The sequence below is a fragment of the Spermophilus citellus genome (assembly GCF_964194105.1).
Source record: "Spermophilus citellus genome assembly, chromosome: 7".
Lineage (NCBI taxonomy): Eukaryota > Metazoa > Chordata > Mammalia > Rodentia > Sciuridae > Spermophilus > Spermophilus citellus.
The window spans coordinates 119,024,979-119,048,893 of NC_138188.1; the positions used below are offsets into that span (position 1 = coordinate 119,024,979).

Sequence of the window (23,915 nt, forward strand, 5' to 3'; positions counted from 1 at the left end):
CAAAACATTTCTACATTCATTTTCTCATTTCACATCACAGCAACTTATGAAAAAACACAAAGGGATTATTCTATTCTAAATGAGGGAACAAGAAGGGATAGAAAGGAGGAGAGGAAACTAACATCTCTCACATACTTAACTTCACAAATAGTGTGTGAAATGGCCATTACTGCACAACATTTACAGATATGGAAACTTAAGTTCAGAAAAAGTGCGTTAACTTACCCACCACTGCACAGTACTTAGAACATGGCAGAGTGGGAATTTGAAACCAGGGGTTCTGCTTGCTGGTTCAGTGATCTATATTTTCCAAAAATCTTAGCTTCTACTATGTTATGTGGATGGGAAAAATCCAAACAACTCATTGATTTGGTCCGTAAGGCTTGGTATAGCACTGAGCATCAATGTCCTTCCATGTAAATTAGGTTTATAATATGTAATTCGCAGACGAAATTGTCCTGTGTTAAACTTTTTCTGGAAAGTTTTCCTCCATTATTCCTTATCTATAAAGGTAGTATACAAAATGATAACATTTTTCCAATGTTTATATGATTAAAATATAATGTTATAAGCACACGATGATGGAAATTGTCTCTGGGTTGGGTATTTCTTGAATTCAAGCGCGCCTAGTGTTTTTAAACATATCTTATTTCTATCAATTTCACATGACCTCACCTAACAACAAAAAGCACAAAAATTTTTTGTTCTAAAAGACAAAACATCCAAAACAAACAAACAAACAAACAAATCAAATGTCCCCTCAACCCCTAAAAAGCAAGAGTCAAAGCTTCAGATGAAAGACCCATTGATGAATCACACATCATATTAATATTTGTGCCTATAACTTTGCCTTAGGTTCAGAGATGGAGACTCCAACAGAATGTCAAGAACAAAGTTGAACAGATCAATTTATTGAAAAGCATAAGACCTCTGGGAAGTTTTATTTAAATGTCCAATTTTCCTAAAGTATTCATGATTAAGAAAAGAATATATTTGATAAGATGTCCTGTAAAAAACTCATAATCTGCTACCAGAAGCTAAACAGTAATCATCTTTAAAGTTTTTTATAGTTTGGTAAATATTGCATAGAGTCCTTATGAATCAAATCATCCTTACTATGTAACACCAGTGAGACCTTATTACCCCAATTGTACATCTGTGGTCCAGCCAGAAGGTGACACATTACTAAGCTGGGACAGAAGGAGGGATTGAAGCAGGGTTACCATAACCACTTTCTCAGATCTCCCCAGTGAAGTTTCACAGATGCAACATCTCAGGCAAAGTGTCGAAACACAAGTCATAAAACAACAAGAGTCTCACCAGTGAGTTTTATGAAGGCCTCCATCAATAAATCACATCTTAAGTAGGGGAAATGCTCAAGTCTCCCAGCAATGAACTTCTCCAGCCTCATGTGTCCTCAGTAGCTCCTCATGTGTCCTCAGTAGCTCCTGGGTATTTCATAATGTGATAAAATTCTCCATAACCCATAAAAACATCTGGGACAATTGGCAAATCCCAACCTATCCTCTCAGAAATAAAGTCAGATATCCTCAGCTGCCCCTGTACACTATAGGACTGCTGACCAGACCTGGCATGGCTGCAACCCTTGTCAAATCACCTTCCTATCCAAGGAAGATATTCTTACCTCCAGAAGTGATTTCAGCCAAAAATAATCAAACTTGCAAAAATTCAACCTATTAATTGGAATCCATGCAAAGCAAAACTCATGAAACCTTAGTTGAGACTGCTAGGGGATTATTAATAATATCTGTTGTATTTTATAAAACAAAGGGCATAATACATGAAGCTCAGACAAAAGAGCGAAAGAGAGAAGCAAGAAAAATGACAGGAAGTAAAGAAAAAGGAGAAAGGAAATGAAGAACATGGTAAGTGTAGAAAGCAGAGAGATCTGTTTTTCACAAACCATGGTGTCTTGAATCGATCACCACACCCCATGAAAGATAAGTTTTCTGCAGCATAACCTTTAGCCTGATGATCCTAATATAATGAACAAAAGGTCTAAATGACATTACACCAGCATAAAATATATCACACATCATGAGTTATCTTTAAGTTCTGTCACATAGCTGAGCAATAAGACAGAGCCCTGTAAAAACTTCCATTACAGCCAATAAACTGGCAACCTTCTAACTCTGCTATCTCAGATGTTCTTCCTTGATGGGGTATTAATATGAATACAATAGTGGGGTGGAAAATGAAGGACCTGTGTTCTGGTTTTAGCCCTAAAATTCCCAAATATTCTTAATCTAAAATGTACATTTTTGTGTTTCTCTCATCGTAGGTCTTGACCATGTTTTCACTAAACCACGGTGGAAAGACTAAGAATTATTTTGTCTAGCTTTTGTGCATTTTCCTATATTTCCCATGGAAGTAGTAGAAGGAGAATTACTTGGTCTAAGATTTGTTTAAATTAGATAGTGCCATAATTTTAAACCTGGAAGTCTCACCCCACAGAAGCAATTGAAATTTTAGGTTAATAAACAAGCAAATATTAGGTTAATACACAGGCATTATAAGAAAATATGGAATGTCCTCCACTCTAGTCCTCAAATCCCAAAGGAAGAACATTTTTAAATGCACTCTCTCACCTGCCTCCCTAAGATACTTATCAAGAATACAACATATTCCATAGCTTATGAATGATTTGGTTGTCTCATTAAAGTAATGTTTGTCAGTATTTAATTGCTTCCCTCCCTGATTTTAATTTCCTCGCCTGTCAGCATCGATCAGAGGCACTGAAATCATCTGACACACTGGCTGATTGTGTTAAAATTAATCAGATTTTTAACACGTAAATTGCTTTGGCCTAAAGGTAATGTTCAACTTCTTAATGTGATATTTATAAGGGTTCTATCAATGGAACTTATAATCTAGAAATTAAATGAGAGACTTCAGGAATCCCCAATGGAAAGATAAGTTCATGGTCCAACTTCAACGCTGAACCTTAAAGTGTGTGTGTGTGTGTGTGTGTGTGTGTGTGTGTGAGAGAGAGAGAGAGAGAGAGAGAGAGAGATACATAAACGTATTTATGCGCCATCACCAAGTACTCACTGAGCAATATTACAGTGCCTTCTAACACGCACTTTGGGATAATCAGAGAAGAGTAAGACATGAAACTAAAAAGTTTTCAGGGCTGGAGTTGTGGCTCAAGTGGTAACGTGCTCACCTGGCATGCACGGGGTTCTAGGTTCGATCCTCAGCACCACATAAAAATAAAATAAAGATGTTGTGTCCACCGAAAACTAAAAAATATTAAAAATTCTCTCTCTCTCTCTCTTTCTCTCAAAATAAATAAATAAATAAATAAATAAATAAAAAGGTTTCAAACTCAAAAAGCTTGGACAACCAGGTAAGAATTAATTAAGTTGAACCCACCTTGACAAAGTAGCTGCCAATCTGGTCACTCAAAAGTTACATCTTACATCAACAATAGTTACCAGCTATATACATGCCCTTTCTCACAGAAAAATGATGCAATTCTTCACTGCAACCCAGTGAGGTACAATTAGTGTTATTACTAGTAGTAATAAGAATCTTCTTGTTTAATGAAAAACAATGCCGAGGCACAGAGAAGCAAAAGGACTTTTTCCTAGACACCTGGTTAAGCATAGACCTGGTCTTATAAAAAAAGTAAAGCCAGATAATACAGCATGATCACTTTGAAAAAATTAACTGCAAACCTCCCACATAAAATTATTCAGTGTTAATTCTTGTGCTAATATCTATCAGAAACAGCACTTAAGATACTCAGGAAACCCTCAAGCACTACACATTTTTACAAGAATTATACGAGTCCTAGCATCATGAGATTATTTTTATGCATTTACGTTTGTATTCCTATTTGGAAATGTAGAATATTCATTAATGTAATAACTGGGTCCCCGCAGTGAGCCCATACTACCACCACATCTATCTTGAGAAGTTATTCTGCTGATCCTAAGGCTCCTAAAATGAGCAGAAGAATGGGAGATTTGGGATGCACACAATGGGTGGGGTTGGCTGAGAGTAACAAACACAATTTAGAGGTTGTTTCTCACAAAAATAGCCTGTAACAAAACATAACCAAACCCCAGTGAGTTTCTTGTCTTTCTCATAGACTTGGAGCCCCTACTCAACCTTAATAGTCTCCTCTGATGTGAAGTTTCTCCAGATCCAAAAATGTTTGATGAAGCAATTTTCTTAAGACCACCATAATATACAGTTATACATACAGACCACTGAAATTACTGCATTGATTTATCACTTTTAGTTGATTGTGCATCTTTAAGAGAGGGACCTTGACTAATAGATTCTTGAATTATAATCTCAAGTTCAAAGTTTAGTCCTTTAGTAGATACTTAAAAAAAAAAAAAAGGTGATTGAATGAGACATATGAACAAGGCATTCCCTGTACCCTCTATAACACCTAGACCAACGAATACCTGATGAGATGTGCTTAGTCAATTGTTTGTTGAACTGAAACTAATCGAACATTTAATTTTTAAAAAATATACAACTAAATTATTCCAAAATTTATTAGGTGAGATATTCAGTGAAGAGCAAAGCAAGCTGAGCCAACCATTAACCCTTTCAGAAGCATCAGAAAGACCTGAACAGTTTAGAAATTTCATGTAGAGGAAAACAGTATCTACCAAGAAAATAGTGTTTTACATAAGAATAAAAAATAAAGTTCTACATAAAAATAGAAAGAAAACAAATTTAGAGATGAAGAGGATTTTTACAGGAGTACAGGTATTGATAAAATCCCGAAAGGGAGGGAAAGAGGGAGAGAAAGAGGGAGAAAGACGGGGAGGGACTCTTGAAATATGAATTTTAAGCACCAACTACATGTATATTAAAAAAAGGTAGGGGATGGGGTGCTGTGGCTGTAGCTTAGTGGTAGAGCACTTGCCTCACATATATGAGGCACTGGGTTCGATGCTCAGCACCATATAAAAATAGATGAATAAAGATATTGTGTCTATCTACAACTAAAAAGAAAAAGAAAAAAGAAGGGAAGAAGGAAAAGAAAGAAAAGGTAAGGTAAAGAAGGAAGGAAGGAAGGGAATCACTGGAATCACTAGATATACCAAACAAAAATCCGTTGTCCAGATAAGTAAAATTTACAGTGGTTACCAGGCTTGGAAAGGAAGGCGTGTGGGTAGGAAAATGGGCACAAACAGCTCAAAAGTTACAAAGTAGCAAATCATAGGATGAACAAGTTGAAATGTAATGTAAAAACAACCTGGACTATTGTTAATAATGATACACTATGTTTAGGATTTTTGTTAAATAGGTAGACTGTAATTGTTTTTGTCCCAACAGGGAAAAATAGATGACTGTGAGATGATGGATATGTTAATTTGTCCCTCTATAGCAACCATCTTACTATACATGCATCTCATCCTGTTATATACTTTAAATATATACAAAAAAATATAAAAAAAGAAAACAAACTGCATTCAAAAAAATTAAAAATAAATTTTAAAAAGTAATTTTACTAACCATATTATGTTTCAGCAACTGGATAAAGCAATCTACATACATTTATCCTGAAAAATATTCTTGGAAGTCATTATGATGTCCACTTTGAATCTGGGGAAACCGAGGCTTAGAAAGATGAATTGAACTCATCCGGTTCACATATGTCTAATAAGTGTGGTACTAAAAATCATAACCCAGCCTGCAGACCAGACCTTCTTACTGTTTCCACTACGGGCTTGAAAGAGGCCCAGATAATTGGATGACATGGTAAAAATCCAGAAAATGATGTAGAAATGGTGAACGCACAAAGGTTATGACCATCCATAGCTTTTCCTTCGATGTAAGTAGCAAGGCCAAGTCTGAAGGAGGAGAGAAAGCAGATGGGGGAATTCATGCTCTCTTCAAGTATTTGAGGACATCTCATGTGTGAGCCATACTGTACTCTTCCAAAATATGCAATATTAGAAATAATGAGGTTGAAAAGATGGAAAGTTCAGTTTCAGGGCCATACAAAGAAAAAAAAAATTTAAATGAAGCTGTCCACCAACTGCCTCACAGAGAGCTGGAATTGTTCAAGTTGAGGCCAAACAGCCATCTGTCAGACAAGGCACATGTGATATCTGGCAGTGGGAGGGAGTGTGCAGAAAAAGATGGGCATTGGTATTCTGTGTTTCAGAGTTTAGCAGCACAGTAGTGGGAGAGAGACAACAGCTCAGATCTCTAGATAAAAAATCTGAAGGATGCCCTCCAAAGAAAAGAACGCTGGGTAAAATCCATTCAACACCTCCTCAGGGCTTCTATGATTCACTAAGCGTGAGACAGTCCCAACCTTCGGAAGCCTAAACAAGACAGGAAACACATTTGAAGGGTTCAGTCAGCTACCACTAGACTTACACACTGCTAGAAAAGACCACACTTAACAGAGAACGAAGAGGAGGACAAAATGGTTTGCAGAAACCAACAAGGGCAGGAAACATCAATTTTGTAGAAAGAAAAAAGTCATTGGAGTTCCAGGACTAGCACTGCTAATGCACAAGGGTAAACTAAAGGTTAAATGGGATTGTTCCTCCAGGGAGCCAAGAAAGACATGGATGAAGGATCAGGAAGAAGCTAATAAAACCTGACTCAAAAAGATCACAGGTGGAGAAGGCAAGTGAAAGCTGGGTGAGAAGAAAGAAAAGACGGGGTCTTGCATAACAATATCCAACTTGTTTGAAAATAAGAGAACAATACAGTCGAGGTTCTGCAAGCCTTTCACACAGTTACCAGATTTGCTCACAAATGTTCACACACAGAGGCCCCCCACAACCCTAGCTCCCCCAGAATACCACTCTAAAATGGAAGAGAGGTGTTAAAGGGAACATATGACATCTGGGTCCAATTCTATTGCCTTTCTCAGCCTTCTTCATTACAATTTCAGAGTGTGACTAGTTTTACTAAAGGAAACAGATTCCCCCCCCCAAATATTACCCATAACCAAAAGCAAAGGTAAGAGACATATTTATTGGGCAAACTCCCTCCTGAAGGATAGGGAAAGAGGGGGTGAGAAAGAGGAAGGGGGAAGAGAATAATGGAGGGGGTATCCAGGGAAACGACATGTAGGAATATGAAAATGATAGCAGTATGTAGAACTTTCTTTCCTACAATTTTACCTAATTTAATCTAGAAAAAAAATGGTCCCTTCAACCCAAATTCATGGACTCTTTTTTCCCCCTACAGATAAAATCTGAGTTTTATCCATAAAAATGAACAAGGAGTCACTGGATCCTGTCACTTTCCTCAGGCTTGGCAAAGAAAACAGCTGTTCTGTTTAGAACTACCCTAGTTGCCACTGCAAAGCAGAAGAGAGCAGAGTAAATGAAGAGCAGGGAAACTGTAAAAAGTGATAGTTTGAAAAAAAAAATAGAATTAATCCTAAATCAGTCAATACATATGTACATCTGTCATCATCATCTTCAAGAAAGAAGTTTGGAGGCCAGGCGCGGTGGCGCATACCTGTAAGCCCAGCAGCTCAGGAGGCTGAGGCAGGAGGATTGCAAGTTCAAAGCCAGCCTCAGCAACCCAATGAGGCCCCCAGCAACTCAGGGAGACCCTGTCTCAAAATAAAATGTAAAAAGAGGTTAAAGATATTGCTCAGTGGTTAAGCACCCTTGGGCTCAGTCCCCAGTACAAAAGAAAGAAAGAAAAGTGAGGAGAGGAGAGGAGGGGAGGGGAGGGGAGGGGAGGGGAGGGGAGGGGAGGGGAGGAGAGGAGAGGAGAGGAAGAGAAAAAATGAAAGGAAAGTAAAGAAATTTGGAAATATTTACCTTGAAATTCCTGAAACTGAACCAGGAATCAAAATGATTAAATAAATAAATAAAAAGAGGAATTCACTAGTAACTTGGTTCTTGCCCAGCTTTGTCACTATTCATGCCACCACCCTAAGCAGGTCTCCTTCCACTCTCCTCTCATGTATAATAAAAGGACTGGATTGTTTTTATCAATTTTAACATCTTTGTTGAGATATCATTAGCATACAAAAGTTACAGATATTTACTTTATATGACCTGATGTTTTGATATAACTACACGTGGATTGATCACTTCTATATAATTGCCATTTTTTTGTTTGTTTTTTATTGATGCATCATAATTATACATAAATAGGATTCATTATACCTTACTCATACATGCACATCAATAATCTCATGGTGTGCGGGCATGCAATGGGGAGATTCAAGATGTTATCAAACTTCACATATTCAATAGATTAACTATCATTTATTCTATGCTGTACATCTCCCCAGTGCCCTTCCATCCAGCCCCTGAACACCACTATCTTATACTCTGTTTCTAGGATTGACTATTTAGACTCCATGTGAAAGAAAGATAGTGTAGTATTTTTCTCTTCCGTGCTTATTTCACTTAACATAATGTCCTATTAACAACCATGTTGTTGCAAGTGTCAGAATTTTCATCTTTTTTAAAGTTGAACAATATCCCAAAGTGTGTTTTGTAGGTGAGTGAGTGTGTGTATGTGCACATACCACTACAACATGTGAATAGATAAAGAACATATAGTTTATATACACAATGGAATAGTATTCAGCCATAAAATCTTGTCATTGATGACAACCTGAATGAACCTAAAGTTTACTTACGTTAAGTGAAATAAGTCAGGCACAGAAAGACAAAGACTGCATTATCTCACTCACTCTTAGGTGGAATTTTTTAAAGTAGATCTCATAAACATAGTGGAGCAGCAGTTGCCAGAGGCTGGAGACAGCAGAGAGGAAAGAAGCTGGGGAGAGTTTGGTCAATAGGCACAAAGTTATAGTGGGGAGAAATAAGTGCTGGTATGCTCTCTACAACAGTGTGAGTCAAGTCGATAATGATGTGTTTGTTATATATTTTGAAGTAGCTAGAAGAGAGGATTTTGAATGCTTCACCCCAAAGAGAAGATAAATGTTTGAGATGATAGAAATGCTAATTATCCTGATTTGATCATTACACATTATACATGTGTCAAAATACCACAATGTGCCCCCTAAATTTGTACAATCCTTATGTGTCAATTAAAAAAAAAAAAAAAACCCAAAAGGTCCTGGGTTCTATCAGTGGCTTCTGATGTGTGATCCATACATATGTCAGGGTCCTCAAAACCTTTCCAGAAATCTACCAGTTCAAAACTATTTTTATCAGAATGCTAAGACGAAATGAGGTTTTCACACTGTATTGACTGACATTTCTGCTAATGATACAAAGACAATTGTGGGTAAAACTGTTGGAGTTTTGATATGAATCAAGGCAGCAACACCAAACTGAAGTGGTAGTCATTGTATTTCTCACAACAGAACACATACAGTTAAGCTGGACAGAGAGCCAGTTTCACTAAAACCGTCCCAATGCATTGAAAAAATATTAATAGTTATACTCTATGTATATATAATATGTAAAAATACATTCTACTGTCATGTATAACTAAAAAAGAAAAAACACAAAATAAAAAAAAACAACAGTATTAAATCTCTATCTTTGAATACAAATTTTCTTAAAATTCTGTATGAGGAAATGGAAAGTATCCATGAAGTACCTCGGCTAAATATCAAACTATAATAGTTATTTCCAAGAAATGCTGGATTTGACAGCTGCTAACTAACCAATCCTTCCAGAGAACGTCATTTTACTTGAAACAATGACTGACAAATTACAGTTGTTTAAACTTGGGTTTTGCCAGACATTTTCTTACAAATAAACCATGAAAGCCTATCATTTAGAGGAAAACAACTAACAGGATTTGTTGCCAATAATAAGATTCAAGTTTTAAAGTGAAAATTATAATTTTGAAAACCTCACATATATTAAGGTGTACTTAACATCTTCCTAATACATCAAATATTTTCTTGACGAAATTGGAGGTAAAATTAATGAAAATTATCTTTTCTTCTCATTATAGAATAAAATATGTCAATGTATGGAAGATCTGCAGAACTCAGTGAACCTTTATATTCCAGATGACCAATCCACAATGTTACAAAATCAAAAGAAGAGAGCCAACCAAAGTGAAAATTAGACCAATGGATTGAATACAACAGAGATTCAATGTGACTTCAAATTCCACACTGTAATTAACCTTTATAAGCTACACATTTTTTTTTAGTCATTGTAAAAACTGTCAAATTTTGGTATAATATCTAAAAAGAAAATCCACAATTACCTCTCTTTTTCCTTTTTTCCTAACCAGATAGTTAGGCGAGGCTGGATTTCTTTATGAACTTGAATCAAAAATATGTATCCTAACTCATTAAATACAGAATCCAGATAAGACTTTTCTCACTGACTTTGTTTTCAAAAATGTACATATATATTTTCATATATGGGTATTTTTTATTAAGATATCCTTAATTTCTACTAAGTTCCAATATGGCATATACCAATAGTCATAAATAAATAAAACCCATTTTTAAGAAACTAATCCAGAGATGTAACCATTGAGCTACACAGGATTTATGCCCCCTCTCTGCTCATCACTAACTTTCATTTCTAAAACCCATAGGAAAGATGGAGTGGCTCAGCTCTACTTTCACATCCTGCTACCTGTTCATCATTATGGAACCATCACTCCAGGGAGCCTCTGGAAACACTGAAACACCTGCATGACTTCACCAAGAGTAGATCACAGGTTAGTTAAAAAAAAAAATCACCGGTGCCTTCCACAGGGTAAGCAGTGGTTAACAGGGCACCTGGATCAGAATTACTACTTAGGATTACTACTCTTGATGAAGATGCAAAATCTCTCTGAGCTTGTTTAATATAAAATGAGAATGACAGTGAGACTACTTCATAAAAAATTGTGTAGACCTGATGAAATAATTTATTAAAGAGTTTACTATGCACACTCGCTAGCATATATTAAGCCCTCAGTAAATCTTTTAACCATTGTTATTGTAACTATGATGTTTTCTTACCTGCCAAAAAGTATATGTTCAAGGCAAAACAAAGGCAGTCTAACTGAATATTCTCAGAAGCTCAAAATCTATCTCAGTTGCCAATTCATTTAGTGAGATGACAAAAGGGAAGGAAAATTACCCAAGAGTGTTTTTGGCTTCTCACCTCAAGAGCAGAACAATCAGTCTATGGCCAGGAATAAAATCACAGTTATAAGCATGACCCAGCAACTATGCAAGTTCCTAAACTTTAGGTGACCAAAAGGGCAAGTAATGCAGACCCAACATGGTTCTTAGCACTGTGTTGACAAGACAGAGGATGACAAGGAAGTGAGGATTCAAACCAATTTCCTAATTAGATAAGGTTTTTTCCCCCTTTGGGCAAAAAGTCATAATTTATTTTATCTTTTTACCTCACTGAAACTCTAGAAGGAGAAAAAGTTGAGTGTGCTGGTGCACACCTATAATCCCAGCTACTCAGGAGGTTGAGGCAGGAGGATCTCAAGTTCAAGGCCCTTAGTTACTTCAGTAACTAAGCAAGGCCCTGTCTCAAACAAAAATAACAACAACAACAAAAAGATCTAAAAGGAATGTGGTTGGGGGAAAAATAGGATGCTTGTCAATCTGAGGTCAGAGCCAAAGAAAAAAGGATGTTCTCATATTACTAAGAATAGATTACAAGCAGGACAGAGGGAAGAAGCCCCTTGAAAAATTCCTGTAAATCAGAAATCTATCCCGAGGAACAGACATATGCACACTTACGTACAATTTCTTTATAAATATATTGAGTTAATCATTAATTACAGTGGCAAGGCCCAATTTCACTTTTAATGGAAAAAGCAGAATGCCCCTTTATTTCACTCCATTTCATCAACTTTAAGTATAACCACTTCAAAGCGGCAATACCTTCAAAGCATGATAAGACTTTAATGGATGATTTAATAGAATGATGTAAGTTATACTTCCAGCATAATGTATAGAAACCATCATGCCCCCTTAACAGCACTTGGATCTTCAATCAGGAAATTCAATTTTAGCTGCAAAACTATGTTTTGGCAAAAGTGCAATTGAACTCAGTGTACTTGTCACATTTCTAAATATACTCCGGTCACCATGACAACAAGGGAGACTGATGGATTGCTTAAAAGAGTACGGTATATTTAATTGTCAGCATTTTAAACTGACTCAGAAAAATGCTGTGTGATAGGTCTACTCACCATGGTTACTGCCGGCTGAGTCCATAATAATAAAAAGGTTCACATACGCACATTACCGACGTGCGCACAAAGAACGTAAAAGTCGGAAGGCCTGATATTTCTAACCATGCCAAACGCCAAACTTAAGGCTTTAGAAAAGATTTGTTCTCATTAAGTTGCCACTCAAAAACCTCTCTCCCAGCATGGTCGGATGAATCCCAGGCTCTACATCTACATTCAGGGCCACTAGAACAAATCCTAAATCAGCTCCAGTACCTGATTCCTTCTCCTGGGTGAAAGATAAGAAAAATTTGAGGGTATTTTCTTCAGAAACGTATCTGAAATAGAACATGACAGAGAACTCTTTGTTCTTTCTTTTCATATAGTCACACTTCCAAGTGATAACCTACTAGGAGCCAATCATTTCCTTAACCAACACTTCCTGCTCAAAAATCTTCCAGTTTAGTGACAGAGATGCAAAAGTTAGCTCCTTGTCTAGCTCCTTGAGGGATAAGACAAGAGGAAAACAAAAAGATAAACAAATAACCCATTAAGGAAAAGGAAATAATCAAAATGAAATGATCCAGTAAATCATTTTATTTATTATACACAATACCCAGCATGTAGCAGGCACTCAGGAAATCTTCATTATTATTATTAAAACTAAACTATCTCTCACCAAAACAGTTTGCAATATATATAAATCATGCATCCAGAGAAACTTTATTACTAGACAGAATATAAAACAAGATCATGGGCAGGGGATGGAATGCAGGAGGGTGTGCCACTTTAGTCAAAGATTAGAAAGACATCTAACAATATGACATTTGAGCTAATGCTTACATCACAACTTCAAGCCAATATAGTATAAAGACAGAGGTAGGTCAGGTGGGGACAAGCGTGGTTTACAACCTGGGCCAAAGGTAGACCAGTGTGTCTATAGCTTACTGAGTAAATAAAGTGATGAGGGTGTGAGATAACCCATCTCATAGGGCTTTGCAGGCCACAGAAAGATCTTTTTGATGTTTCTAGACACCACAGAAGCCTTTGTGTGATTGGGGATCGGGGGAGTGTATGTTGGATATGATCCAATGAACAATTTTAGATCTTACCTTGTGGTGTAGAGAAGGGTCACAAGGGGAAAGAGAAAAAGTGTGGATACCAGGGTCAAGGTAATGAATTGCAATTTGGATTGAGGTAGATGTAAAAGAGGGAAGCAAAAGCATGTACTCTTGAGCATAAAGGTGGCAAAAATCAATGGACTGAGGCTCCATAACACTGCCAAGAACAGACCCATGACTCAGCAGGTCTGGGCAGGGTGTAGGATATGCTGTTTCTAGCAAGCACCCAGGTGATGCTGCTGCTCTGTGAATCACACCTTGAGAACCAGGTCTCCAGGGAAGTATGGAGAAAGAAACACAACTAGAGCCAGAGGGGAGAGTTTGGCTAAGGGTAATAAGTAGAATACAGGAAAAAAAGGAAAAAATTCAAAAGATGTAGCAAAAAGAAACAACCCAATACTTGAAGACAAATAATCTATAAGTGGAAATTAAAAAAAAAAAAAGACGATGGTATTGATTTTGAGCTCTTTTTAATGACATTGTTCACTATATAGACAGAACTTCATAGTTTCTATCTATCTAATATTAACCAATATTTCATGTAGTCGCTGCCTACCCGTAGGGCCAGGGAAAATAATTATGGTTACAGATAATAATAACAAGAATCACAGTTGGAGAATTTGTTCTTTGCTGGACACATTACAACACGTGCCATCTTCAAGTCTGACAATAACGTACTTTATTTCATTTAACAAACGACAAGCTGAATGCTCAGAGACATTATATAGCTCACCCAAAAGCACTTCTGCTTCTATTGGATTCAAACCCAGGGATGGACCCCAAATTCCATGATCTTCTCTTACATTCTGTTTAAGAAGTTGTAGGAGAATAAGATGTATACTTGGGGCACTCATTCTTAATGTCAGGGTCCCCTTCTAATGTAAGCCTCAAGTCTACAACTGTGAAAGCTTTATCCAAACAGTCTAGGAACATGGGAGTGAAGCAGTCTAAGTGAGAAGGCTAGTCTACAGCAGAGACATGGTTCATTTGTATCCACAGAAAACAAACGTGACTTAAGAGCTTCACGGACGTTCACTGAGCTCACACTCAGACTCCCATCTCTGTACTCCTAGTACAGTGCTTTTCCATAGCACCATGTTTACCTTTGATTTTATTCTGGTTTTCCTTTGCAAGTTTTCAACCCAGAAAGTAACTGGCTCTCTACACTAGCAATGTGTTTGGCGTGAGAATGAGAGAAAGAGGCCCTCATTGTGAAGATGCATGGGGAACGGTAATAGATATTGACAAGGCATCAGCAGATAAGAAAGATGAGCTTAGACATTTCCCCAACCCAGGAAGTGGGTAAGAAATGAGCCACAAGATCTTCCTTCTAGTCACCCACAATGTGTTTTCCCAAGATGATTCACAGGTATGGCTCCACAGACCCGACAAAGAGGACCATCTCAGGAAGATGAAAGGATGTTTTTATGCCTGCTCTCTTTTTCTTCTTCTTCTTCTTTTTTTTTAATTTGTTCCTTCTCTAGTAATAACTATTAATTGTGCTATGTGGGCAGTACAGAGATGAGTCTACCGGGAAGCCAGTACAAATCCATCAAGCGCTTTTAGCCCAAGCTTTTTAGAAGCAATTGCTTACCACATTTTCACTGCTCTTTTTCTCACAGCTAGAATTAAAGTGGATTTTACCACACAATCACTCGATGCCCTTCTCCCCTATCTCTGAATTGAAGACAGAGGAGGATTATGGGCCTGTCACCAGAAAAATCAGACATGTGAAAAAACCTATTCATTTAGTATTTATAAAGACTAAGTACTGGGCCCTAAGGTAGGTACCCTACATGCATTAACAGATGACAACTCTATAAGGCAGATATTATCCACATTGGACAGATGAAGAGATGAATGCTCAGAGAAGAGGAAGTACTTGTCTAGAGTCATTCAACTAGAAAACAGCAGAGCCAGGAAATGAACACGTAGGTCTTCTGACTCCAAGGCCAACGCTGTCTTTTGCCTTTGCACAGGTACCATGTATACTTCTGGGAGCACCCACAATCTTCCTTTCAGTTCTACAGGAGAACCAAAGCTTCAAATATTACCTGGAAGTGAGGCTGTATATGAGCAGGAACAAATAGCAATAATGTCATGGTAGAGTCTCTGATGGTTGCCCCTGACCAAGATGACATGAGATATAAGTGGTCTCAGAGATCACTGTGAGTCTGCCATGACAATTCTGGAATCACAGAGGCTCTTCAATTTGCTCTGACAAAATAACATCACACAAAGTCTGCACTCACGCCCAGGCCCAGGTCAGGCAACTGAAGGAAGACAAACCAAGAAAGCACACCCTAATCGCAGACTGAGAGCCTATCAACCATGTGTTCACAAAGTGCCTGGCTCATTATAAAGTTTAATAAAATAAAATAATTAAAGGAAAATTAATTTAGTCCAAGATTAAACTTGCCCTTTCATTATTATTCCCACATCCTCATATAGGTAGATGTTGAAAAGAATCAAATAATAAGAAAGAGAAGAAGAAGAATCCAGTTTTGAGGCTTTAAGATATAATATCTGAGCCAAGGGGAAGATTAATATATGTAAGCAGCATCCTTCCCTGTCTCCCTTACCCAGAGGGGCGTGAGGTTAAGCATTTCCAAAGATTCTTTATCATAAGCTAAGCTGACAGGCACACCTGATGAGAATGGTAATTAAATCAACGAGTAAATAAACACTTAGCTCAATCTTCTCTATTTTTGGTGGCTGTCTTTAGAAAATGAGTTGCCTTATAAGGGTGGATTTCTCTCTTCCAACAATAAACAATAAAGGGTAGCTTCTCAAAAAATTTTTTTTCTTTTTTAAAAGTTTCTTGCTTTTCAACAAGTGCTTGCTAGTTAACCACCTTCTAAACGTATGTGTGTGGTCTGGGAGAAAATGGATGGTACAAAAAGGAAAACACAATCCCTATTATCAAAGAGCTCAAAGTTTAGTACCTAAGGCCAAGCACAAAATGTTGTGATTTTTTTTTTAAGTCAGCAAGTTATGTTCTCAATTATGAAAATACCAAATGTCAGATTCGTCTCCAGTCCAAGCAATAATATGAAACAAGCCAATTCTTCTGAATCAGGCTATTTTTTAATGAAAATTATGACTGTTGAAGCTTTTCCTTTTAATGCCAATATTATTAGAACTCAGAGGAGAACACAAGGTCAATTTACTATGTTCCATATTCTTCCCAGACTCTAACCCAACACCATCCAATAGAAATACAATGCAAACCACATATGCAATTTTGAATTTTCTAGTAGCCACACTTTAAAAGATAGTAAAAAGAAATTTATTTGATAAATATATCCAAAATATTATCCTTTCAACACGTGGCACTAGCCATATTTCAAGAGCTCAATAGCTATTTATGGCTGGTACTATCATACCAAACAGCACATCACCAACCACTCTTCCACCTTCACCTAGGCTGTGAACAGGGCAAAACATTTGTTTGAGACAAATTTTATAATAGTTAACAAAATGTAGGTATTCCCTCAGGCAGACACACTGCTCCCAATAATGTAGCATTATTCCTAATGCTACACCTTGGAACCAAAAATTATAGGACACCATGAAGGCAAATGCCAGAGGGAGAAATGGCTCCATCCCTTAGGTAAGAATGAGCAAACCAAGAATTGCCCTCAAAACAGTTGCAGCCTGCCCACTGTACCCACCGGAATACCCTTTCACTAATACCATCTCATTTAGGACTTGAGATTCTACCCTCAAACCTTTTGTGGCTTGAAACAGGTTCCTTTTCTAGCTCTAGTCACCAAAACTTCCTCTTGCCAACCCTTCTGTGCATCCTCTGAGAATAGCACAGAATAGGAAAAACTCAAAACAAATGCACAATGCATCAAATGCATGAAGCTACTGAGGGGAATAAAAAGAGCCGAGAAACCCTCCTCTTTTTTCCCAACCTTCTGGTTTGGGTGCAGAGGTAAGGAAACTTCTGTGCCCTTATCAGATTTTACACACACACACACACACACACACACACACACTCCGTCTACCACATTTCATCACTTTGTCCTGTCTAAAGAATTTTGCCTGATGGGTAAATGGTTGACCTTTATTAGTATCATTGTCAGAAGTCAGTATGGAGGATAGGTGGGGTCCACCCCTCAACCCTCCCTGCTTTTTCTAATGTCTTTCTTTTCTTTGGAAATTTAGTTTCTGACACAGGTACCAATCCCTGTGCTGTGTGCTGATAAGCATGCACAAACCCAGCACTGTGACATGACTCATCCCTCAGGTGGGCCAGGACTGAGAATGGAGGGCAGGGTCTAGCAAGCCCCAGCACACTCCTCAGATGCTATCCATAGGTCCTAAGTGAGATATGGGACCCACGTACTTTGGGAGTTTGAGCTTTCCCTCATAATAAAGTTAGAGATTTGAAGACTAATCAGTAAGTTGCAATGGTGTCAGAGTCCCAGATAACTGGTCTTCTTCGCAAACATATAACAAAACTGGCCACCATCAAGTTTAGCATACCATAATTCATATTGAACTCATGCACTTTCTGATATGAATGCTCAAGAAAGACACTTCAATTCACCTCTGTAGTAGTGTGCCCAGAAAGCTATGACCCCACCATAATCGTGAGAAAGCATACGGACACTGGAACTGAGAAACATGCTGCAAAATACCTCATCATGACATTTCAGAAGTGTCAAAGTCATGAAAAACAAGAGGCAAGTCACAGTCAAGAGGAGACTATGAAGATGTGATTACTAAATGCAAAGTAGTATCCTCTACAGCATCCTGGAATGGAAAAATGATAGAGTGAAAAATGGGGGAAATTTGAAGTTTCACTAGTCAAGTGATACCGTGCCATTTTCTTAGTTTTAATAAGCATACTTTGGTTGGGTAACATTAGTGGAAGCTAGGGGAGAGTATATAGGAAATCTCCAACTAGTTTATAACTCCCAGCATCAACAGGTGAACATTCCTGGGGGATGAACAGCCTCACGCTACTTCCAGCCAAACCAAAACTCCATCACGAAAAGAGCTGATGACACTAAACTACAATAGAAGACATTATATAAAGTGACATGGCAAGTTTTGAGGCTCTTATAATAAATTGAAAGCATTTCAAATGCACTTTATCAGGTTTTTTTTTAAAAGCTCACTGGCAACAAGAAATGAGCTGAATTAAACAGTCTTTTTTAATAAGATAAAATAAAACAAAATCATGCAAAAGGCCAAACTTGCCAAAAAAGAAATTGGTGACTAAAAAAACAAAACAAAAAAAATTTCCATTAATTGTTGAAATTTTTAATTTTACATTTGGATGGACATTATATATAGAATCATCTTCCCAAACCTCATTTGAAGGTTTCAAAGATGACACTGGCCCTGTTTTACTGAACAAAAGGGAGCCTCTACCTGTGCTCCTGAGAAGGAAAGACACAATGATGGGTTTCTGGAGATGCAGTGTGCCTGGACTTCTTAGTATCCACCTTGAGAGTTCGGGAAGCTATGTAACCTAACCTGGGGGAAATCCTTTTCAAAGAACTGTGGTAATTTTATTTATTTCAGATTTTTCCATCAGAATTCAGTTTTTCCTCATCTCAGTTTATTGGACTCACTAAATCAACCAAAGACCACAGAATAAATAAAAGCAAATTCCAACCATTTTCCGCACATAGCGAGGTGGGTAGGTAGAATAAGAGCTAAAACCATCCCAGCTGAGTCTACAAGCTGAAGTCTTCTACCAAACATTAGGGAACGTTCCACTTCATTTCCGAACCCACAGCACTCTAACAAAAATATCTACATATTCACCACATTTTGGGGGGGGGGGTTAATACTAGTTTTAGAAAAATGTTTTCCCTTCAGTGAAGGTACTGAGTGTCATAGAAACCATGTCATGGAGCCCAACTTTTCAGATGAGGAAATGGTGAACCAAAAAAAGAAATGGAATCATCGAAGTTAGCTCCTTCCTATCAGAAACCCTCCTGAGCATTCCTTGAGGTATTCAGACCTTAAATTAAAAAGTCAGGCCCAAAATAATTTCAAAAAAATAGTACTGTGAGCAAAGTACTATGTAAATAGCAGGGATGCAAAGATAGATAAATGAGAAGGATCTTCCTGGCCAGAAGCAGCTTAGGAACCAGCTCCGCCCTCCTTGGAGGGCAATGGGAGAGTTTTCTTGGAGAAGGCTCTACCCTGAGGATGCTGTTTTCCCTACAGCCTCCCTGTGTGTGTCTGCCTGTCCTCCCACACTCCAGATATGCAAGTCCAAAGACAGTGCTGGCATTTTTCTAATTGCCGCTTGATGCCTACAGATCATTACTCCACTAGCACATGCCCTCACTGTCCTCCTACCTCCTTCACTTCTCCATTGAGACTTTCAGTCCCTGAGGCCCTCTTTACTCCCTGTGCACCAAGCCCCTTGTGGCTTCTCTGTTTTCCCAGTTTAAGGTGGCGATCCCATGAAGAGCACATTAAGATAGCATTTTGGGTATGACTTTGGTACTTGACCTGCCCTGACCTTCCCTCACATTGGATTCACACAACAATATGCTTCCCTAACCCTCACCCCTACTGACTGCTGGACTGTATAACACACTAAATATCACTTTAATGAGCTAAGATAACACTAATGCAAAAATAACTTTAATAACAATCCTTTTAATTTTCAGTGTAGAGTTAATGAAGCATTCCTTACGCATTACCTCATTTTGATGCTCAGAAGATGAGTTTAAATTAGGACCCACAGAAATGATGCCCATTTAACAGAAAGAGAAGCCAAGTTGCAGAGATGGGAAGTAACCTTTGTCAAAGCCTCACAGGAAACTTTTGGCACTGCTGGAACCACATCTCCTCATACCTGGTATAACTTGCCTTTCATTACACCACATATCCAAAGCTCAAACAACACATTCATAATGGCAAGACAAATCTTTAATTGACACCTGATATTATACCTGCATTTTTAGTAGACTTAGAGAGGGAGAGAAACATTCAGAAAGAGACACTTCTCCAACTGATTCTGGTAGAGATGATTAGCAGAAATATCTTGCAAAGAACGTGGGTGTCCTGGAAGATTCATCGTCATCATCATTATAATTTCTAATCATGCTGTGTGGGCAGGTGTCCGTGTGGAAGAAACACCATTGGCACCCAGATTAGCAATTTCATCGGGAGACTAGAAAGGAAGTCTGCAATTCTTAGACCTCAGAGCCTAAATCACAGCTTTCTCCTCAGGGATCAGCAAATACACAGTCTGTGCCTTCGCAAGGATTGTTGGGCCTGCCAAGGGAGGTAATCAAATATCAAGTCCATCTAAAAATGCATGCTAGAGCAAGGTACAGGAGGCTCCCTGGGAACCCGGAAATAGCACTGGCTTCAGACAGAGAAAGTTGGAATGGCAGTCCCACGTTACATCTCTAACTCATCAGTGTCTTTGAATGAATCATTTGCCTTCTTTGCATTTTTGTTTTTGCTCTCGTCTGAAAATTGAGTTTTTGAACTAAAACTGTTTTCCAGTGAGACACAGGAGGAAGTCAAGAGGAAAAATGGCCAACTGCAGAATTTTAGGCTTCTCCTGTCTCTGCATGCACAGATCTGTCTTGATCGTTTTCCATGCTGGATTTGGAACTCTCTTCAAGATTGAGTTAAACAAAGTGTTTAAGGTCTTGGAAATCATGAGCATTAGATGATCTCTGCTATGCTGTCAGTTCTAACATTCTGATTCTACTGAAATATTGTTTTCTCGTGGGTTATTCTTTCAGAAAGACCAGCCAGGTTTATTTAACAAAAATTAGTGGGATTTAAAAATATATCTGTTAATGCCATGCCCTGAAAGTGTAACGTGCAGCTTATCTAATATTATCTTATGCTTCCACATTCATAGAGAGAGAAAACATCCAAAGAAGAGTGAAAGGAGGGAATCAGCCTCGGGTTCCATAATATTCTATTATGGGTTTTATTTATTCATACAAAAATATTTTCTTTTAATGTTTACCAGTTTCTTACATAGGCTATTACAAGAGGTACAGGTGAAGAAATGCACAGGATGAAGTAGGGAAAAGGGCAAAAAGTTCCCAGGCCCTCTCCAGGGTGCCACCCCATAGGAGCCTATTTATATTAATTAAAAGTAGAAATAAAAATATATGCATTGGGAGTCAAGTTCAAACAATAAGAAACATAATAAAACATGTAAGCAAAGCAAACGGTATTACTAAAGATTTAAACAGAAAATAGAGAAGTACAAAATGAAAGAGCCAACAAATTCAATATCTGCTTTATTTAATAAACTTTTGCTAAACCAATCAAAAAGAGGAGAGGATACAGAAATACAGCACAAAACCACAAAAATTGTATAAGGTGAAAACAACCATAAATGTGGAGGAAACTAAAGTAATCAAAAAAAGTGTTTAGTTCTGTACAAATTAATTTGAAATGGGTGACTTTATTAAAAAATTTTACCAAAGGTGGCCAAAGAGGAGACATGAAAGAAATCTGAAGAAATGTAGAAAGTTTTCAAAGAGCAAAGATTGCTACCTCTCAAAAAAAAAAAAAAAAAAAAAAAAAAAAAGGCACAAGGTCAAGGCAGTTTCACAGAGAAATCCTACCATATTTTTAAGGAATAGGTTATATAAATGCTAGTCAAACTATTTCCAAAGTTAAGTAAACAGAAGAGCTCCCTCATTATTACATGAATGATTTAAGCATAACAATGATGCTAAACTTGAAAATGCTAATAAATACATACTACCCAGAGAGAAAATTTTCACATCCATTCATTTATGAGACTTAATGGGAAAATCATTAATAAATTATTGACCTCTAGATTCCATCAAAATGAAAAATATAATTGTTTTTCATATATTTTTTATTTGTTTTACATGGCTATAGAGTATATTTTGAAATATTATACATACATAGACTAAATATAACTTGCTCCAATTAGGATCAAGTTATACTTAGTCTATGTATGTATAATATTTGTCTCGTCCAATGAATTTCTTTTAATTTTTAAAATTTGTTCTAATTAGTTATACATGATAGTACAATGCTCTTTGACACAGAGTCCATAAATGAAGTATAACAACTCATTCTTCTGGTTATACATGACGTAGAGTTACACAGGTCATGTAAGCCTATATGTACATACAGTAATAATGTCTAACTCTACTATCATTTCTTCCTCCATACCCCCTCTCTCCCAGTCCAATGAACTTCTAATCTTCATCTCCCTTGTTGTAGGTTAGCATCATCATATCACAGAGAACATTCTGCCTTCGTTTTTGTGGGACTGGCTTATTTCACTTAGCATGATAGACTCTAGTTCCATCCATTTACCGCCAAAGGTCATAATTTCATTCTTCTTTATAACTCAGTAATATTCTTTTGCATATATACACCGCATTTTCTTTATCCAGTCATCTGTTTATTGTTCAGCACCTAGGTTGTTTCCATAGCTTGGCTATTATGAATTGAGCTACTATAAACATTGAAGTAGCTACATCATTTTAGTATGCTAATTTTAAGTTCTTCGGATATAAACTGAGGAGTGGGAAAACAGGATCAAATGGTGGTTCCATTCAATAGAATTGGTTCTATTCAATTGAGTTGAATAGAAAAAAACTTTTAGTCAGCAAGGAAAAAAAAGACAAATGCAAAATGCTGAGATATTGCAACCGTTATCACTGACTATAGTTAATTGAACTTTTTATTTTTTTGGTGGTACTGGAGATCAAATACAGAGCCTTATGCATGCTAGACCCCTGAATTTCTTAACTGTAGTAAGTTGATAGGCAAAATTCCAACAATGCAGTAGAAAAAGAAGTAAAAGGCAATTTGCAAATGGAATTACAATAACTTTATAAATCACTTATAGTAACAGAAATACAAATTAAAACTAACAAGACAAACCTTGTGGGACTTGTAATCCCACAGAGATTCAGAAGGCTGAGGTACGAGGATTGCAAGTTCAAGCCCACTCTCAGCAATATAGTGAGATCTGTCTCAAATTAAAAAAAAAAAAAAGAAGAAGAAATAAATAAGGCTGAGGATATGGGGAGAGGGGACAACAAGACCACAAGACATCAGACACGGGATAGACTGATACTGAAATGATCATCTAGATTCGATTACATGAAAAAGATGCCAAGTGATGTGTGTAATATTCTCTCTGTATAAATATTCCACATATACTAAATTTAAAGGAATATATTATATTAGCATACACAAATATATATTATACCCCACTTATTTCTGAAAGGGTATGTTAGAAACTGATAATGGTGTTTGCCGCTAAGTGAAAGAAGCAGAGAGCATAAGAGAGAGATTCATGGTCTTTGTATCCTTTTGAATTTTGTATAATAATTTTGTGTAACTTATTCAAATTAAATTTCAGTTTTCTTTAAAGAAACGCTAGACAAGCTGACTGTGGTGCCACACACCTATAATCCCAGGACTCGGGAGGCTGAGGCAAGAGGATTGCAAGTTTGAGTCCAACCTCAGCGATTTAGCGAGGCCCTAGGCAACTTAGTGAGACCCTGTCTCAAATTTTTAAAAATTAAAGAGGGGTGGATTGGGTTGGGGATATGACTCAATAGGTAGGTGCTCCTGGGTTCAATCCCTGGTACTAAAAGAAAAAAGAAAAAGAAAGGCTGGGTAAATAACAGATCAATGAGATTGAGAGACTCAGAGGAGGGCAGCTAGGCCATGGCCTGT

General features: G+C 37.3%; 1 protein-coding gene across 7 annotated transcripts in view; it reads right to left on the bottom strand.

Annotated features, from left to right (window-relative positions):
* Positions 1-23,915, bottom strand: part of LPP (LIM domain containing preferred translocation partner in lipoma) — a 654,410-nt gene that overhangs the window by 485,076 nt on the left and 145,419 nt on the right. Inside the window, exon 3 of one of the 7 annotated variants that reach the window (XM_081302852.1) lies at positions 7,480-7,576. The exons of the other annotated variants lie outside the window; for them this stretch is intronic. The gene's annotated coding sequence lies outside the window, so the exon portion shown is untranslated. The remainder of the gene's footprint in view (positions 1-7,479; positions 7,577-23,915) is intronic. 7 annotated transcript variants of the gene reach the window in all.